This window comes from Leuciscus leuciscus (genome assembly GCF_965113295.1).
Source record: "Leuciscus leuciscus genome assembly, chromosome: 7".
NCBI classification, from domain to species: domain Eukaryota; kingdom Metazoa; phylum Chordata; class Actinopteri; order Cypriniformes; family Leuciscidae; genus Leuciscus; species Leuciscus leuciscus.
Genome location: NC_138731.1, coordinates 7,513,650 through 7,531,118, shown reverse-complemented (window position 1 = coordinate 7,531,118; position 17,469 = coordinate 7,513,650). Strand labels below are relative to the sequence as shown.

General features: G+C 41.0%; 1 protein-coding gene across 1 annotated transcript in view; it reads left to right on the top strand.

Moving 5' to 3' along the window:
• Positions 1 to 16,047, top strand: part of LOC309503475 (uncharacterized protein) — a gene marked incomplete at its 5' end in the record, with an annotated part of 333,921 nt that extends 317,874 nt beyond the window's left edge. The window contains one exon of the transcript XR_014207657.1: positions 15,549 to 16,047. The remainder of the gene's footprint in view (positions 1 to 15,548) is intronic.
• Positions 16,048 to 17,469: the final 1,422 nt, after the last annotated feature.

Below are 17,469 nucleotides of genomic sequence, written 5' to 3'. Positions count from 1 at the left end.
TTTACTCCGTGCACTGTCAAGGGCTTCATCATATTTGTCATGGTACCGGTCTTTGCAGCAATTATTTTACCGCACATACTGCATCGCGCGCTGTTGGCATCGAGCCTGGAGAAATGTAGCCACACTTTTGATCGACTTTTCCACATCTTTATGGTATTGTGTGTGTGTGTGCTCGCGGCTCATATGAGTATGTGCGCGGAGAGTTTGTGTGTGTGCTCGGGTCACATTGAGTATGTGTATGTGCGCGAGTTTGTGTGTGTGTGTGCTCGCGTTTCATATAAGTATTTGCGTGGAGAGTTTGTGTGTGCGCGCGCGTCTCATATGAGTATGTGCGCGGAGAGTTCCGCGCATCTCGTGTGTGTAGAGTTTGCTTGTATGTGCGTGAGCGACTTTAGGTGTGTCGTTGTGCATTTCATATGTATTTGTTTTATCAAAAACTAATAAATTATAGTGTTTTTATTTAAAATAAAAGGAAAAGGAATTTACAAAGGAAAAGTTTACTGTTCATGTTTTTTTTATTGTGTGGAAAAATCCCACTTAAAAAAAACAGACCGCCATTAAATGTTTCCTCTCGCGCACCCCCTGGTGGTAGCTCGCGTACCCCTGGGGGTGTGCGTACCACACTTTGGGAATCCCTGCCTTAGAACATCTGTAGAACGAGACAAAGAGCTGCTCTGTCTGTCTGAAGACAGATGAGCGAGACACATAAGCCCTTAATGCCCTGACCGGGCAAAGGAAGCTGGCGTCCTTCTCCTCGTTAAAGACCGGCAGGGCTGACAGGGAAATCACCTGAGACCTGAATGGGAACGTACCCGTGCCTTGGTTTGAGTATGACTTTCGAGTCATTTGGCCCAAACTCCATACATGTCGCGCTCACTGAGAGCGCTTGCAAGTCCCCAATACGCTTCACTGAAGCGAGAGCCAGAAGAAACGCTGTCTTGAAAGACAAGTGTTTGATATCTACTGATTGGATTGGCTCGAATGGGGCACTGAGGGAGGTCTGGGAGGATTTAGCCTCTTAGCTCCTCTAAGGAAGCGAATAACCAGATCGTTCTTCCCAAGTGACTGGCCAAGCGTTGGTTCAGTAAACGCTGCTATAGCTGCCACGTAAACTTTGAGCGTGAATGGGGTCCTGCCCTTATCCAGTAGCTCTTGTAGGAAGGAAAGAACCTCCGTCACCCCACAATCTGGGGGTGCCACAGGCTGTGCACCAGCTAGAGAACACAGACCATTTCGAGGAATAGAGCCGTCTCGTAGAGGGGGCTCTAGCCTGCGTGATCGTGTTTAGCACTCCCTCCGGGAGGCTAGCGGGTACCCGTTGATGGCCCACACATGTAGGGACCAAAGCTCTGGGTGAGGATGCCAGATCGAGCCCCTGGCTTGAGAGAGGAGGTCCCTCCTCACCGGTATCGGCCATGGGGCAGTGCTTGTCAGCTGCATCAGAACTGGGAACCAGGCCTGGTTCTTCCAGAACGGAGCTACTAGTAGCACGGAGCATCTGTTTTCCCTGATCCGCTCTAATACCTGAGGTAGGAGCGCGACGGGGGGAAAAGCATAGAGCGGGCAGCGGGGCCAGACATGGGCCAGCGCGTCCATGCTCTTGGAGAAAAACTTCGGGCAGTGAGCGTTTTCTTGAGACACAAACAGGTCTACTTCCGCTCGGCCGAATGTCTCCCACAGCAGCTGGACTGTCTGTGGGTGTAAGGACCATTCTCCTGCTGGAACATTGTTCCTGGACAGTCTGTCTGGTCCCACATTCAGGTGGCCGGGCACGTGCGCTGCTCTCAGCGAGCTCAAATTGTGCTGAGCCCAGACCAGGAGGCGTTCCGTCAGCCTGTAAAGGTTTCGGGACCTGATACCTCCCTGGCGATTTATATAGGCCACCACTGACATGTTGTCCGAACGGACCAAGACGTGGTGCCCTGCTATCTGGGGACAAAAGCGCATCAGCGCGTTGTCGACTGCTATCATTTCCAAGCAGTTTATGTTTAGAAGCTTTTCCCGTTCTGACCACTGGCCAAAGAACGGTCTGCCCTCGAGCAGCGCTCCCCATCCCAAGGTGGAGGCGTCCGTAGACACCACCTTCACACTCGAGGAAGTCCCCAAGCTTACACCTGACTGGTACCAGTCGATTGCTTTCCAAGGTTTCAGGGCTGAGATGCATTTCTGATTGACCTTGAGGCGAAAAAGACCGGAGGTCCACGCTCGGCGCGGCACTCGCGCTTTTAACCAGAACTGCAGTGAGCGCATGCGAAGCAGACCCAGCTGGAGTACTGATGATGCTGAGGCCATGAGACCCAGCATCCTTTGAAACTTTCTGAGCGGGACTATAGCGCCGCAGCGGAAGGTTTCCGTCATGCGCTGAATGTCCAGTCTGAGCTGTGGCGATAGCTGAGCTGTCATAGACAGTGAGTCCAGTTCTGTGCCCAGAAAATATATTCTCTGACTGGGAGACAGTGAACTCTTCGCCCAATTGACTTTGAGACCCAAGTTCTCGAGATGTTCGAGTAACATGGTCCTGTGTTCTATGAGCTCTGAGTGAGTCTGAGCTAGAATCAGCCAATCGTCCAAGTAGTTCAAAACTCGCATTCCCCGAAGTCTCAGGGGAGCGAGGGCCGCGTCCATGCACATCGTGAATGTACGGGGTGCTAGGGACAGGCCAAACGGTAGGACTGTGTATTGATATGCCTGGCCCTCGAAGGCGAATCTCAAAAATCGCCTGTGACGTGACGCTATTTGTATGTGAAAATACGCGTCCTTCAGATCTATTGACACAAACCAGTCCCCTTGGCAAATTTGCGAGAGGATTTTCCTGGTTGTGAGCATTTTGAACCGGCGCTTTGCAAGCGCTTTGTTCAGCTGTCTTAGATCTAGAATGGGTCTGAGACCCCCGTCTTTCTTCGGTACCAGAAAATATCTGCTGTACAGACCCCCTTCGCTCTGAGCTTGAGATAAAGGCTCTATGGCCCCTTTGCTCAATAGTTTCGCAATCTTGGCTCGAAGTAGATGTGCTACTTCCTTTTCCACCATGGTTTCGATTCGTGCCGCGCAACTGCGGGGCGTCGAGCGAACTGTAGCGAATAGCCTCTTTTTATAATGTTCAGCACCCAATCTGTTCCCCGGGGAGCTTTGCCCATGCGTTCGCACGAATAGCTAGGGGTTGAATGAGATCTGGACTCTGGCCGTGACATAGTGGCGGCCGTAGAGCTTCGGGATGCTGTAAAATAGACGCCGCACAGTCTCGGGCCTGTCGACGCTGTGAAGCGGCGGCGGTGGGCGGAGGCTGCGGCTGGGAGCTTCGAGCAGACGGCTGTTTAGAGCGGCCTGTTGCAGAGCTGGCGCGCTTCGGCAGAAAATGCTTCATGGCTTGTGACGTTTTCTGCACCTCAGCGAATCTGTCCGCGAAATCCTTGTCGGACGATCCAAAGAGACCGGCAGGAGAGATGGGGGCGTCGAGGAACGCAGCGCGCTCCGAGTCCGGCATCTCAGAGAGCGTCAACCATAAATGTCTCTCAGCCATGGTGAGAGAGGCCATGTTCCGCCCTATGGCCTGTGCAGCGGATTTAGTGGCGCGGAGTGCAAGATCCGTAGCGCTTCTTAGATCCGGCACGCTGATAGCTTCCGGTACTTCCTCATCCAGCTTTCGGAGAAGGTTGGCTTGGAAGATCTGCAAGGTGGCCATTGTGTGCAGCGCAGAAGCAGCCTGTCCAGCAGCGGTGTAAGCACGGCTGTGCATGGCTGAAGTAGTGCGGCAGGCTTTAGATGGAAGCGCCGTCTTTGCGTGCCGTCCAGCAGAGGGTGGGCAAAGATGGGCAGCTAAAGCTTCTTCCACCGGAGGAAGAGAATGGTATCATCTGCTTTTAGCACCGTCCACCACGGAGAATGCTGCTGAGGCAGAGGTACGCACCCTGGCTGAGAAAGGGGCACACCAGGACTTCGTGAGTTATTCATGAAGCTCAGGAAGAAACGGCGCGGGTCTAGAAGGCGGCGAAACGCGGTCTCGTAGCAGGAAACAGCCATCCAGCCGGTTGTGCGCAGGCTCCGCGGGCGTCGACCACTCGAGGCCGAGGCACTCCACGGCCTGTGTGAGCAGACGCATCAGTTCTGCTTCAATGCTCGCTCTTTTCCCGGAAGACTCGCAAGCAGAGGGGGCGAGATCCACAGAGCTCGACCAATCCTCACTGCCCGACGCCAGGATAGAGCAACTGACGCGAAGCGCCCTCATTGGAGCTGACGTCACGACGGGGCCTTTCGATAGGCTGCTGCAGTTGCCGCACAGCAGCCAATAGGCACGCGAGCTGTTTCGCCTATGTCTGTGTGCTGCCGCAACGCGTTTTACATTATTCCAAAATTAAGGATAATTTTTGGCTTCAATATCTCGCGGAAAAGAGATTTCCCCATAGCGTAAGCTATTACGCAGTACGAGAACCTCTCGTAAGAGAACACTTTTATACCTGAATACTTATTGAATGTAGGCACTGATAATTCATATTTTTACGAGAGTGTGTTAAAATATGAAACTAAATGAAACATTTATCTACATCTTTATTGTATATAAATTCCTTTATTTATATATGTCCTGATGTCCTTCTAAAAAACATTGAATTAACATTAACATTGGTAACCAGCAGCCATGTCACCCTGTAGCCCAAGACTGGTTGCCCACTGAAGCTAAGCAGGGCTGGGCCTGGTTAGTACCTGGATGGGAGACCTCCTGAGAAAACCAGGTTGCTGCTGGAAGAGGTGTTAGTGAGGCCAGCAGGGGGTGCTCACCCTGTGGTCTGTGTGGGTCCTAATGCCCCAGTATAGTGACGGGGACACTATACTGTTAAAGAGCACCGTCCTTCGGATGAGACGTTAAACCGAGGCCCTGACTCTCTGTGGTCATTAAAAATCCCAGGATGTCTTTCGAAAGAGTAGGGGTGTAACCCCGGCATCCTGGCCAAATTTGTCCAGTGGCCTCTGTCCATCATGGCCTCCTAATCATCCCCATACTGATTGGCTTCATCACTGTCTCCTCTCCACCAGTAAGCTGGTGTGTGGTGGGAGTTCTGGCGCAATATGGCTGCCGTCGCATCATCCAGGTGGATGCTGCACATTGGTGGTGGTTGAGGAGATCCCCCTTCTATGTAAAGCGCTTTGAGTGCTGAGAAAAGCGCTATATAAATGTAATGAATTATTATTATTATTATTATTATAATACATATAATATTTTAAAAAATCATTGTGGTATTTTTCCTTTACCAAACTTGCAAACCATTTTATTAGTTCAGTTTATTTATAGAGCACATGTAAAAACGGCCACTGGACGACTTTATCTGCTGGGTAAAGGTGTAGCTGAATTATATTTCAGCATGTCTCTCTGTTTCGCCTCCAGCAGGGGGCCGAGCTGCACCAGACTACAATTTCAACTTCAATTCTGAGAAAAATATGGAAATGTTGCACCACTAGCTTTTGCAAGCCTTGCTTGTATGTCACTTTGTGCTGCGTTTTCCTTGCTGATGAGGCTTCCTACGTATTGGTCAATTAGGGATTGAAGTAACCCTCATTGGGTCTTTGAAAAACATTGTTCCTTTCATCTCAGTTGCGTGAGATTTTGTGACTTTTGTCACATTATCTATCTAAACACACACACAAACTGGGCTTGATTTGGTTGTTCTGACGGTATGTAAAAAAAATAATAATAAAAAGTCACCTATTTTTCTTCGGGTCCGAATAGACCCCACATTGGAAACGAATGGGAAAGGCAAAAAAATAGTTTCTTTATTTTTATTTTATCTTTTTTTTTTTTTTTTTTTTAAATCAATAAATCCAGCATAAATCTGAAAGTTTTCCACACATAAAGGAAGGTCAGGTACTAGAGCAGAAACGCAATGTGGAATAAATACTCTCTCTCTCTCTCTCTCTCTCTCTCACACACACACACACACACACACACACACACACACACACACACACACGTATGACTGCACCAGACAGCATTTGTATAGAATTTGGCAAACAAAATCAGCTACAAAAACAAAACAAATGCAGATATGAAGGGGTGAAACCTACCACACACACACACACACACACACACACACACAGGCACACATCACAATTTCTGCTAACTGCTAATAGATGTATATACATTTTTTTAATGAATTTCTTATTCTAACGTCAGTGATTTTTTAAATTTGGTTTATTGAAATAAATCATTTGTGAACACAATCAGGCTTATTTTATTTTTTTTGCTGCATTTTCGTTATGTTTTTGCAAATTTATATGCAATTATTGCAAAAACAAACACTTCAAAACTACAACAACAACAATTCTAACCTTTCACAAAAATACTGATTTTATAATGTTTAAATATACATATTCTCTCTCTCTCTCTCTCTCTCTCTCTCTCTCTCTCTCTCTCTCTCTCTCTCTCTCTATAAATTAAAATAAACAGAAAGGAGCAGTTGGCCACATTCAGAAAAAATAATGGATCTTTGTGGCCCTCTGCTGGATATATATGGTCAAAACACTTTGTTTCTAAAACTGTAATTCCTACATATTTTCTTCTAACCAGCAGATGGCAGAATTCTGCCTCTAATAATAATAATAACTTTATTTTTATATAGCGCCTTTAACCCTCTGGGGTCTGAGGTGTTTTTGGGGTCCTTGAGATGTTCTGACATGCCCTGACATTTGTGCTTTTTTCAGTTGCTTATAAACATATTAATGGCAAAGGTGTAATTACACTCTATTTAGCACAAACAGGGCTATCATAATATGTGAGCAACATGCATGTACATGTTTGTATTTTTGAGAGAATAATGTTTATGCATGGTTATTGAAAAAACTAAAAACTAAAGTTTCTGAAATAAGGCCACAAAACACATACTAAATATGTGTCAATAAGACTTCTGAGTAATGCATTTTGTTGCCTAGAGTTTTTTTCGACCAAATTGGTTCACAGTTGGAAGCATCTCATTTTATTTTTCCATGTCTAGTAATTGTGCAGTTAATTCTCATACTGTATTTTCAGTTTTGGAATATGTATCCTCTCCCCAAATTTGTCACTAATAAAACACAATAAAAATTATTTAAAGAAAAGTTTACATCTACCTTGTAAATAGATTTTTTTCATTAAAAAGGTTACAATTACAACAGCAATTCAAGTGCAATCTTTCTTTGTAAAAACTAAAGTATACATTTTATCATACATATTTCAAAGTTAAGGATTCATTACTTTGAATATAGCCTAGGCTACATTGGAACAAACACATAATAACATATTATTTGATTACTTTATTTTTGACAAAACATACTATATTTAACATATGAGCAAAAATTGGCAAACAAAAGCTTATTTGAGGAGGCAAATATTTTACAGTAAAAATGTATAATCTATCCAAAACTATTCAACGTAATGTTGTCTTTCATATGTCTGTAACATAGGTCTTTCGTTTATATAAGAAATATAAATGTTAATTTGCAGTTTAATACGTTGCTTATACAAATACATTTTATTTCAACATATTTCAGTCGATTTTTACTCATCTCAGTATAGCAATACAGTTTGCTAAAAGCGGATCATTCATTCACACACAGAAATGCGATTCAAATTTATACAGTCTTTTTGCGAGCGCGCATCTCTGCCATTCATTCATTCACACCAGAGGCGTCAGACTGGGGGTAAAACCAGTACTGATTACCAGGGCCCCAAGGGGAGAGAGGGCCCTTGAAAAGACTGGAATATTTTTTTATTTTACCTGGATTTTTTTCATTTCCTAATTAAATTTCCTAATGAATGTCAGATGAAATGTAAAGTTTGTGTATTGGCTGAATAACTTGGTTGATTGACTGACTACATTTTGTATACAAAAAAGTAAAGACTATCTAAGGTCTCACGGTCCCACCCCTTGCTAATGCGCCAAATATATAACCTTTATTTTACCAGGAAAGAAGCACTTTGAGATTAAAAATCTCTTTTACAAGAGCGTCCTGGCCAAGACTGACAGACACAGCACGTTTGAGTTTAACAAATAACATCCAACAATACATTACATACACATATACACACACAAGTAAATCCAATTAAATTTCAATATCAATACATAACTAGCTAAAACATCTACAGCCCGATGTTTCATTCTCCAAATCATTAAAAACTACTTTAAAAGAGTCCAACGGAACCAGTTTCCTCAGTTTCAATGTACTTTGCAAACAATTCCAGGCAGAGGGAGCAGCAAATTTAAATGCCTTTTTCCCAAATTCAGTACGTACCGCTGGAACAGACAGTAAAAATAATTCCTGTGACCGGAGGCTACAGCTACAAGCATACTTTTTACAGAAGTATGTACAAAGATATGAAGGAAGTAAGCCCAGGATAGATTTATAAATAAAAACATGCCAGTGTTTTTGTCTTCGGATGGACAACGCAGACCAGCCAACCCGAGCATACAACACACAATGATGAGTGAGGGTTTTAAGATTTGTTATGAACCTCAGTGCACCATGATAAACAGTGTCTAAAGCATGTAAACACTGTGAAGATGCATGCATATATATAACATCACCGTAGTCCATTACAGACATAAAAGTCGCTGCAACAAGCCTCTTTTTTGCCTCAAAGGAAAGACAGGATTTAATTCTAAAGTAAAAACCCAATTTCACTTTCAATCTTTTCACCAGTTGCTGGACATGAGGGCCAAAGGAGAGAGCGTCATCAATTAAAATCCCCAGATACCTATACTGAGACACAAACTCAATTTCTGAACCTTGGGACGTAGTAATAGGCAGAAGATTATTATGAGGGATTGATTTGGATTTAGAAAACAACATGAATTTTGTTTTATCAACATTTAAAACTAGGTTTAATTAAAATAAGTTACGCTGAACAATATCAAATGCAAGCTGTAACTGAGAGAGAGCCAGATTGGGTGTGGATGCTGAACTATATATAACTGTATCATCAGCGTAATAATGAAACTTTACATTATGAACATTATGATCAATATTATTTATATATAGAGTAAATAGGAGTGGTCCAAGGACTGACCCCTGTGGCACACCTTTAGTGACATTGAGTGAACCAGAGATAAAATCTTCTGCATGTACACATTGAGTTCTGTTTGAAAGATAGTTATTAAACCAACCAATCCTATGTTTAGATAATCCAATACTGACAAGTCGTTGTATCAGTAAAGTATGATCAACAGTATCAAATGCTTTTGATAGATCGATGAATAACGTTGCACAGTGTTTCTTGTTTTCAACAGATTCAATAAAATAATTTAGTACCTTTAAGGCTGCCGTAGTTCTGCTATGTTGTTTTCTAAAACCAGATTGAAAATCAGACAGGGTATTATTAACAGACAGAAATTCTTTTAATTGATTGTTGACAAATGTTTCGAGGACTTTGGCCAAGACTGACAGCTTGGAAATGGGCCGGTAATTATTTGGGTGTGTGGGATCTCCGCCTTTAAACAGGGGAAGGACAAAAGCTGATTTCCATATAAGTGGAATTTCATTTTAAGTCAAGTGAAAGGTTAAAAATATGAGTCAGAGGTGGGGCAATAAAATCAGCTGCTAGCTTTAAAAAGTAAGGTTCTAGATTATCAGGGCCTGCCGATTTCGAAACATCTAAAGATTTAAGAGCTTTGCACACCTCAGAGATTGCAATTGGTGAAAAGTTGAATGATTGACTAGACACTAAGCTCTCTGACTGAACAATCAAAGGGTTCACATGAGCACCATTAACCGAATCAAAAAAAAAAAAAACAGAAGCTATGAAGTGTTCATTAAAACAATTAAGCATATTTACTTTATCAATGATTGTATCAGAGCCCTTATTAATACATGATGGAAGTTCTATACCTTTATTATTTTCAGTTAATGATTTAACACTTTTCCAAAATTTTGATGAATTGTTTAGATTGTGAGATGTTTCTATAAGAAAATGTTCAGCTTTAGCTTTTCTGACTGCAACCGTGCATGCATTGCGCAATCGCCTAAAATCAAGCCAGTCTGAATTTAAATCGGTTTTTCTAGCTTTTGCCCATGCCAGGTTGCGCTCATGAAGCATATTTGATAAAGGATGAGAAAACCATGTATTATTCCGACCCTTCACCCTGTACCTTTTGCGAGGAGCATGTTTGTGGACTAAAGCAGAAAAATTTGCATAAAAAAATTCCCAGGCTATTTCAAGGTCAGGAATTAAATTAATTTGTTCCCACTCCAAATTATTCAAATTGTGTATAAACCCTTGTTCTCAGAAATGTTTCATGTCACGCTTGGTTATGATGTTTGGTTTAGTTTTAGGAATTTTTGTGTTTCTAACTGTTGCGATGACACAGTGGTCACTGATGTCATTCGCAAATATGGATGCAGTTGAATACTTATGGGGAGTGTTTGTTAAGATTAGATCTATTAGTGATGATTTTTCTGGACATTTTAGGTTCGATCTAGTGGGCTTGTCAACAATCTGAAAAAGATTCAATGTATCGCAATAGGTTTTAAATTCATCAGTTGCTGAATGCAACCAATTCCAGTTTAACCCTTGTATGGTGTTCGGGTCTGTTGGACCCGTTTTCATTTTTTATCAAAAGAAAAATGATACAATTAATTATTTTTTCAAACTGAGACTCATTGGCCTTGGCTCATTTTCTGTGAGGAATATATATCAGAACACATTTTCAATGAAAACACACTGTACACCCCCCCTACACATTTATATTACACACAGGATGTTCGGGTCCACTGGACCCGGGGCTAATAAAAGTGTGGAAATTGTAGGTCCTGTGTACCTTTACTCTGTCCTCCTCCTGTCAGGGCCTGCTGTTAGTGTGTGTATGTTCTTGTATATGGTTTATGAGGACACAAATGTGTATAATGGCATGGGTATTACAACGTAAACATGGTTTATGACGACATCTGTGTCCTCATACTAAAACATACTAAATGGTGTTTTTTGAAATTCAAAAAATGCCAAAAGTTTTCTGTGATTGGTAGGTTTAGTGGTAGGGTTAGTGTAGGGGGATAGATTGTACAGTTTGTACATTAGAAAAACCAGTATGCCTATGGAGAGTGACCACACCACCTATCCAAGTGAGTGTGTGTGTGTGTGTGTATGTGCGTGTGTGTGTGTGTGTGTGTGTGTGTGTGTGTGTGTGTGTGTGTGTGTGTGTGTGTGTGTGTGTGTGTGTGTGTGTGTGTGTGTGTGTGTGTGTGTGTGTGTGTGTGTGTGTGTGTGTGTGTGTTTTTGTGTGTGTGTGTGTTTTGTGTGTGTGTGTGTTTTGTGTGTGTCTGTGTGTGTGTTGTGGGTGTGTGTGTTGGCGTGTGAGAGAGAGATTGTGTGTAAGTGTGAAAGAGTGCAAGAGTGAGTTTTGTGTTTCTACTCCTGCCATTCCCACACGAGGTTGCAATTCTTAAATGTGATCTAACAAAGGTAAAGAGAAAATATTGACCATATATGCTGTTTATATTGCTTGTAATTGGGATGAAGTAAACATCTGTTGAGTATTTTAACATAACATTTTTGATTGTGTTGAATTAAAAACCCAAAAATGCTGGGGTCCACCAGACCCACAAACACTGGCTGAGTAACAAAAATATGAACACCACACAAGGGTTAAATCACCTAGAACTACCAATTCTTTAGCATCAAGAACTGAAAAGAGCTGGAATAAAGAAGGGAGCGCACTACTATCAGCAGACGGTGTTCTATAGCAACCAACAACTGTTATGCTGAGAGATTTAGAAACCTCAAGATCAAGAGCTAAAAATTCAAATTGTTTACTCACTGATTTAAAAAGCAGTACTTTAACATGAAACTTTTTTTTGTAAATATTGCTACGCCCCCACCCCTTTTTGGTCGCTCAGACCTATATACATTATAACCATTAATACAAATATCCTTGTCTAAAACAGATTTGCTTAGCCAAGTTTCAGTTAGAACAATTACATCCGCATCAGTGGACTGTGCCCAAATACGAACCATATCCATTTTAGAAATTAAGCTCCGAACATTCAAATGAATAAAACCAAGTCCGCACCTTGATTTAAAATCTGCAGGTGTTTCTAAACTTGATGCAGAGTCAGAAACTGGGCCTGGATTAGGTTGAACGTTTCCCGAAATCAAAAGTAATAAAACAATCAAGCACCTCTGCCTAAATGATTTAATATTATAATCTTTCGAATTTGTCTCTACTATTTAAAAATTCCAGTGGGCATTTATAGAGATTGCAAAGTTATCCTGGAGAGCCATTACACTGGACAAACAGACCAGGTCTTCGGTGCAAAAACAGGACTGGAGTATAGAAGACAGTCTGGCACACGGCACCTCTAGTGCAAAGCCAGATGCAGACATTCCTCTGTGTGCTGCTGTGACCATAAGTGGAGTCGCTAAATATGGTTTGTCATTCCCGTGAAAACCACCTTCAGTACTGTAATGGCTAGATAGGATCAAAATTTTGATGAATTGTTTAGATTGTGAGATGTTTCTATAAGAAAATGTTCAGCTTTAGCTTTTCTGACTGCAACCGTGCATGCATTGCGCAATCGCCTAAAATCAAGCCAGTCTGAATTTAAATCGGTTTTTCTAGCTTTTGCCCATGCCAGGTTGCGCTCATGAAGCATATTTGATAAAGGATGAGAAAACCATGTATTATTCCGACCCTTCACCCTGTACCTTTTGCGAGGAGCATGTTTGTGGACTAAAGCAGAAAAATTTGCATTAAAAAATTCCCAGGCTATTTCAAGGTCAGGAATTAAATTAATTTGTTCCCACTCCAAATTATTCAAATTGTGTATAAACCCTTGTTCTCAGAAATGTTTCATGTCACGCTTGGTTATGATGTTTGGTTTAGTAATGGCTAGATAGGCACAGTACAATGAAAAAACACAGCATTCGAGTCAACCCCTTCATCTTTTCTCCAAAAGCACCAATAAAGCCCTTCATAGTAAAGTACCGGTAGGCGAGTGCAGCAGTGGAATCCAAATCCACTTTGTAGGTAATCCTCTCCAGTTATTCGCTCTCCTGGGACGGATGAAAAGCAGTAACTTACTTGACGTCAGATGTAAAAAGGAAAATGGGCACAGTGAAGTTACGCGATGCTATGGAAAATAAGATAAAATCAAGAACAGCAAGGTCTAAAACAATAAGAATAACAATAAAACCACATCAGAGGCAAAAAGAAGCACTTCCCTTCATCTTGAAGGATTCATATCCATAAAGACCACGGACAGCTTCTAGACAGCTTCACCAAGACAGCTTCCACAGTCCAGCCAGGTAGGATAATCCAAGTCCTCCAGACCCGCGAAAGCCGTCAGAAATACAAGCCACGCTTGATATAAGGTCCAGTTGACAGCACGGAGGTACTAACTGTTGTAATTAGACCATAAATTGAAGGATTTACGATCACACTTTGTTAGTATTAATGTGCCACTTTTGTCCAACAAGAGAACGAGAAGTTAACACTGATGTAACAACTCAGATAACTCACAGACACAACACAAACGTACTCAAACGACTTAGTCTGCCATCTTGGGATTGTGGTTTAGTCCATCTGCACGCATTTTGTTTATGTTAGTTAGTTGAGCGTCTGGTGGAGCGCAAACTTCTGCTGTAGAAATGCCTTTCTTTAAGAAAGCCAAATCAGGCCACCAAAAAAAGAAAGGAAAGACAGGAGAAGGAAAGAAAACAAAATTAGGGGAAACAATTGGTAACTGACTTATTTTCAAAGAAAGGTGAGCACAAACTAGAACACGAAATCTATAGTGCTAAACTCCTTGAATATCTTCTTAATCGTTAGTGCTCAAAATGAACTGAGACAACCCATTGAAGGAGCAGAACATACACTTTCAGATGATAATTTGGTTATACATGTAATCTGAGGTAAAGGCTAAATAAATACACTGTACACTAACAATGCTGTTTGCATACAACACACCATTATAATAGCCTAATTTGAAACATGTTTAATTTTAAATTAGTAGGCTAGAATATCTAAAATTAGCAATAATTAGCAATTTTATAGCCTATGTTCGGTGTTATTTATACAAAAAAATATTGTAATATCATTTAGCTTAAACTTAGTAACCACAGTAAAGTAGGCTAGAGAGTGTTGGGAAAGGAGGTTTGAAATGTGTGGTTGGGGGTGAAATGGGGTATGGTTGAGGAACATGGCACTGCATGAAAAGTGGGATTTTCGACAGTTACCGGCGCTGTAGATTGTCGTGGAAGTTCAGGTTTACGACTGCAAACGGCAATTTACAGGCAACACTGCAAACTGTCGGAAATTGTCGGAAATTGACGTGGGACTTGCTTGCCCCGTGACCCCCCTCCCTCTAATGCTTTAACATGTAAATGAGACTGCTGTGAGCTTTACAAATGCAAATGAGGGTAGCAGGGGGAGTTTTATCCCAGGTGACTAAAAGGTATTAACTTAATTCTAAAAAAAATACAATACAATACGATATTTATTTATAACGCACAATTAAAAACAGCCAAGGCTGACCAAAGTGCTGTACAGGGCAATAGATAAAATGCAGGGCAGAAACAGGACAATAAAAAAAAAAACAATAAAAAAAAAACAAAGGCAATAGTTGTATCATAGTCAAGGGGTATTAAAAGCAAGAGAAAATAAATAAGTTTTCAAGGATGTTTTGAAGATAGAAATTGAGGGAGCTAGTCTGATATAGAGGGGTAGACTATTCCAAAGTTTTGGGCCTGCAGTCGCAAAAGTGCAGTCGCCTCGTTTTTTAAGTCAGGATCTGGGCACGATAAGAAGACAGTGATCACTGGATCTCAAAGTACGAGATGGAGTGTACGGGCAGAGGAGATTGGTCAGATATTGGGGGGCCGGTTTGTTAAGAGCTTTATACACAAATAGTAAAATTTTAAAATCAATCCTGAATGTGACAGGTAGCCAGTGGAGTTTGAATAGCGCTACCACTTTTGGAGCAATGCACAACATGTTGCAGAAATTTTCACTGCCCTTTTTGTGATAGCAATATTATTAAACAGACAAAATGGGACAAATTGAATAACCACATTAAAATCCACTTTAAAAGGCTGTTGTTCATGAAGGAACATCTGGACTTACAGTGTACAGTGGCAATATATATTATTTTACATTTATCCATTTGTCAGACGCTTTTATCCAAAGATAGATGGTTTTCTGCATGATTTAGACAAAATATAAAATTATCTTCATTAATGTCTAAAGGTTACACAAACAATCCACACTGAAACTTAAGCTAACAAAACACAAACAATTATATATTCCTGTATTTTCTGAATTGTTTCTCACAGTAAACTGCCATGCAGGCTAGAATTGCGAAACATTATTGGATAAATCTTACAATTTACATTTCTCTGGGCCAATCGGAATCTTAGCACTTTTTCTCTTGGCCAATCGGAATCTTAGTACTTGCGTCATAATCTTGAAGCACACACACAGCAGGCTTGTTTGAGATGAGCAAAATCTGCGCAGAACTGATCACCGGTGATCAGCGCGAGATGCATGCCGGTTAGAAATGTGTCCGAGTGCGGTCCGCCTTGCTCTGATGTCAAGTCAAGTCAAGTCAAGTCAAGTTTATTTGTATAGCGCTTTTCACAATACAGATTGTATCAAAGCAGCTTCACAGTATTAAATTTAAATAATACAACAAAGTTTGTTTCAAGAGGAATTTATTGATTGATAAAATTAAATTAAATATCCCCAAAATATCCCCAACTGAGCAAGCCAAAGGCAACAGTGGCAAGGAACCGAAAAACTCCATCAAGTCACCTAATGGTGTCCTAAAACTCCATCAGGTGACCTAATGGAGAAAAAAAACCTTGGGAGAACTCAGGCTCAGTCGGGGGCCAGTTCTCCTCTGGCATTTATGAGCTAGAGGCCGGATTGTAGTTTGAACTGTGGGATTATATGAATGCCTGGCTGAAGAGATGCGACTTTAATCTAGTTTTAAACTGGGAGAGCGAGTCTGAGCAACGAACAGTATCAGGAAGACTATTCCAGAGTTTTGGAGCCAAATGTGAAAATGCTCTCCCTCCTTTGGTGGTTCTGAATATCCTCGGTAAGACCAAAAGCCATATGTCATGCTGACGTATGTCAAAAATCTCTCGCGAGCGCAAGGCGCACCTGTCGGATTCTGCAGTCGCGCGCAGTTGCTCTCCACCGACTGCGCTGATCAAAAGCATGATGGGAAACGACTTGCTGACGACACAGCTTGATGTTCATTGGTTTAAACAACCGTGATGTATTGTTCTCTTTTAAAATGTTTGAGTTTAAAACTCTGATATCATGTTTTATGTGTAGGCCTATACATTATGTGGTAATATTCCCAAACTATCTCAGTGCGATCTCTATGGGTTATATGCAATGTAATTTTTATTTAAAAAAGAAAAGAAAAAAACATGTCTGTATTAAAGAAAAAAGACTGATAAACATGTATGTGGAATGTAATTAAATAAGTTGCCTACTTTGGGTGTCTTGTTCATTATATTTATTTTCATATAAAAGCAACAGAACTTAAATTCCATCCAGTTTATTAGCAACACTGTGCACGAGCGTGAATCCCGCGATATCCATCTTCGATCTCGCAATGGTCAGATCCATTAGGAGAAGAGAGATCTGTCCGGCTTGCCTGCGCTTTTTTCACTCCTCCCCTCACTGCACACTGTTAGACTTTTCAAGGGTTTTTTACAGTAACTTACTGGCAACACTGTTGCCAGTAAGTTACTGTAATTAAGAGTTAAAGTACCAAACCGTATTTCAGTTTTACAGTACATGGTACTGTAATTGTGTAATACAGTGCATTACTGTAAAAACGACGCTAATCAGTACACTACTGTAATTATTTTTATTTGTACTAAATATAAATTAGATTTCATAATTTTGATATATGATTAATTGTATTTGTATCCTGCATAAGTACTACTGACATACAAACCAATTAGACAAAGTTATCACAAAATACCATTTTTTTATTTAAAACATTTAATATATATCACAAAATAAACATGCCAATGCTGGAAATGATGTGTGAAATTTTTACACATGAATGGGTGAGTTCAGGGATAACATTTTTTGTGTTAATTTTAACTCATTCATTGTGTTAATGATTTTGACAAAGTAAATATGTCAGAAAGGTTAGCACAAAGATGTGTAAACGTGTTAAATTAACACATTATGTGCTGTCCTTCACTGCACACATTTTTAAAAACATACATAAAACCATAAACAAAACATTAGCATTTGACTAAATGAATGTAGAGTCATTGGTTGTTTAGTTTATACAAGTATTATAATGAAATATCAACCATTACGTTCATAAAACTGCAGAATATAAATACATTTTTAAGCAGTCAAAAAGGAAATGTCAAACACAGGGCAAAACACAGTTCTTTTCACAATACATGACACATAACCCCACCTTCAAAATAATTTCACTTATTTACAAAAATGTGTTGGATTCATGTACACTGGTGGC